Here is a 2,579-nt window from a genome sequence, read left to right as displayed (position 1 = left end):
GAAATATATTTATGTTTGTGGTTGTAATGTGACAAAATATGGAAAAGTTCAAGGGGTATGAATACTTTTGCAAACCACTGTATAATTAAAACGTACATATTAATTTCCATAGAGTTTTAAAAGCTATAAAATCCTCAAAACACCAGTGACTTAATACATCCAAATAAGCAAGTGCAGTCTGTAAAACACCTCAAACAATTACAATAATTTAACAACATGTGTGATACTTTCAATACAATAATTTCTGTTTTATAGTTTTCCTAAAAATGTTTGTATTTTTGAWTTTCCCTAACACTAGATGGGAGTAAATTCCACTCTGAATTGTTTTCCTCGTAAAGTTATCTCTAATATCTGGGGTCACAAGCTTCTGCAGCTGTTATTTTGTGGGTCAGAGAAGCTGGAAAGTTTTAAAGCCACTGGTCCAACCTGTTCTCAGCTGAAGTCAAACAGATGGTTGCGTTCCTGACTCTCCAGGAACATCCAGCCCAACGTACAGTCTGTCTTTAAACAACTGGATTAAATCCCAGCGCGTGACGCCAGGTGAACCTGGCTGGTCCGGCGGCTCCAGGCCGTGTCATTTACTCGGCCAGGTCACCGACGCCGCTGCTGTTTGAACAGGAGTTGTGAAATCCTGGATTCCTCCGCGCCGTCCTCTTATTGTTCTGGCCCCTCGCTGGGTGTGCAAACTGTGTTAAAATAACATCTTCAAGACCAACTAAAGCAAATAGCGCGCCGACGGTTTGCGTGAGGGTTTGTGTGCATCTGTGTGGGCAACAAGAGGAAGGAGGGGGGCTTGCGTGTCGAACCGGGGGTGGTTAGTTGTTTGTTTTGTCAGCAAAATGTCAATCTGTCTTTGCAAGGTTATCCCATATGATCTCCCTAAATACACAGGGCTGAGTTGTCCATCTGGTTGGCAGTTGAGCCCCCCCTCCACATTAACACCCACAGTGCAAGCCCATGTCTGGAGGTCTTGGCTTTCTACCTCCCACTGAGAGGATATGAAAAGGCCGACAAAGCTTTCCATTCTCTTCCCGTACTGTCAGATTTTTGGATCAGTGTAATCCTCAGATGGCTGGAACACGTGTACAGCGGTTTGGTTGCTGCCTAACAACTAACTTGACAACGAAACAATGCTGGGAGAAAAAAAAAAAGGAGTCCAAGAGAGAAAAAGTGAGACTCCATAAAATATCTGAACTTTCTACTACCCCAAGTATCCTGTAAAAAAAATCCCAATAAGCCAGATTATTCCTGCCTCGGGCTCCCCCCCGCCTCCTGGCTTTAAGCTACTCGAYGTGCGCGGATGAAAGATGTGTTGGAACGATGACGGCCTGGAGGCACAGTGGAGCTGCAGCCCGTTGCACACAGACACACACAGCAGCCCTCTGGACAAGTCTGGCACCCACACTCGCAACTGTGGGCCAGAACTCATGTTGCGTGCTAACTCTCTCCCTGCCCCCATCCCTCTGTGCTATCCCGCTCTGCAATTATACGCTGCACTCCCACCCAAACATGCAAGAATAGGCCTTCTCAGTCAACAGACAAACCGAGTCATTCTGTCCTTAAACCATGACATCATGACCATTTGACTTCAGCATGAAATTCAAGCTTAATTTAACTTTGTCAGGGGAAAAGAGAAAGAGAGAGAGAGAGAGAAAATAAGTGGTGTGTGTTACACTGGCAGAGCGCTGCTGTGGTGTTCTCAGAAACTTTGTGTAATTCTGGGAAGGCCGAGCTAATTTATTCTCTGGAACATCAAACTCATGAGGATTGTGTGACTCCAGTCAATCACCTTCAAGTATTTACTTTGAGAAAAATTCTTGAGTGGGTTCGAGCAGGAAACAGGATGTGGTGCTGAATTACTGTTTTAGTTTTCACGCAGTGTTTTATACAAAAAGTGAAGGAAAAAACTCTTAGCAACTGGTGGACGCTACATGGAAGTACTTTGAATCCTAATCAAAGTATTCGCTCTATGAAACGACAACAGATGATTTACGGTTCAGCTGTTGACACACAGTTACTAAGGCTCAGTGTCAGCATTTTACGATGCATTGTGGTCTAAATGTTCATGTTTACATGTTCATGTCTTTGTTTCAGCTCTGCAGTTGTTCTGACATGTTGCACTTTGATGACATTTAGGTAACACAACGTAAAATACCAATAAAACTAATTTATAATTATCTTGGGCTGTAAAAGTCACAATAACGCAATAACATGTCAAAAAACTGCTGACCAGCAGTTAGCATAGATGCTAACTTAACATACAAATGTAATAGGTTTGTACTCGCACACAGGGGGCGGGGTTACCTGCGGCGGCCTCTACGGGGCAGCAGGTACCGTCTAGAGCAGTGGTTCACAAAGTTGGGGTCGGGACCCAAAGTGGGGTCCTGAAACATCAAGGTGGGGTCCTGAAAATATTTTCTGAATTAATTACACTAAAAAATGACAACTGACAACATTTATTTGCCTTTGTTGTTACAAAATAATAAGATTATTAAACTTAAAATAGACAAAAATAGCATAATAAATAATGTCACTATGCTCTTGTTTATTTGACGTGAAAATGTTTATCAATCAACAAC

This window comes from Austrofundulus limnaeus, unplaced genomic scaffold (assembly GCF_001266775.1).
Source record: "Austrofundulus limnaeus strain Quisiro unplaced genomic scaffold, Austrofundulus_limnaeus-1.0 Scaffold393, whole genome shotgun sequence".
In the NCBI taxonomy this organism is placed as follows: domain Eukaryota; kingdom Metazoa; phylum Chordata; class Actinopteri; order Cyprinodontiformes; family Rivulidae; genus Austrofundulus; species Austrofundulus limnaeus.
The sequence above is the reverse complement of the archived record's forward strand: the minus strand, read 5'-3'. Positions refer to the sequence as shown.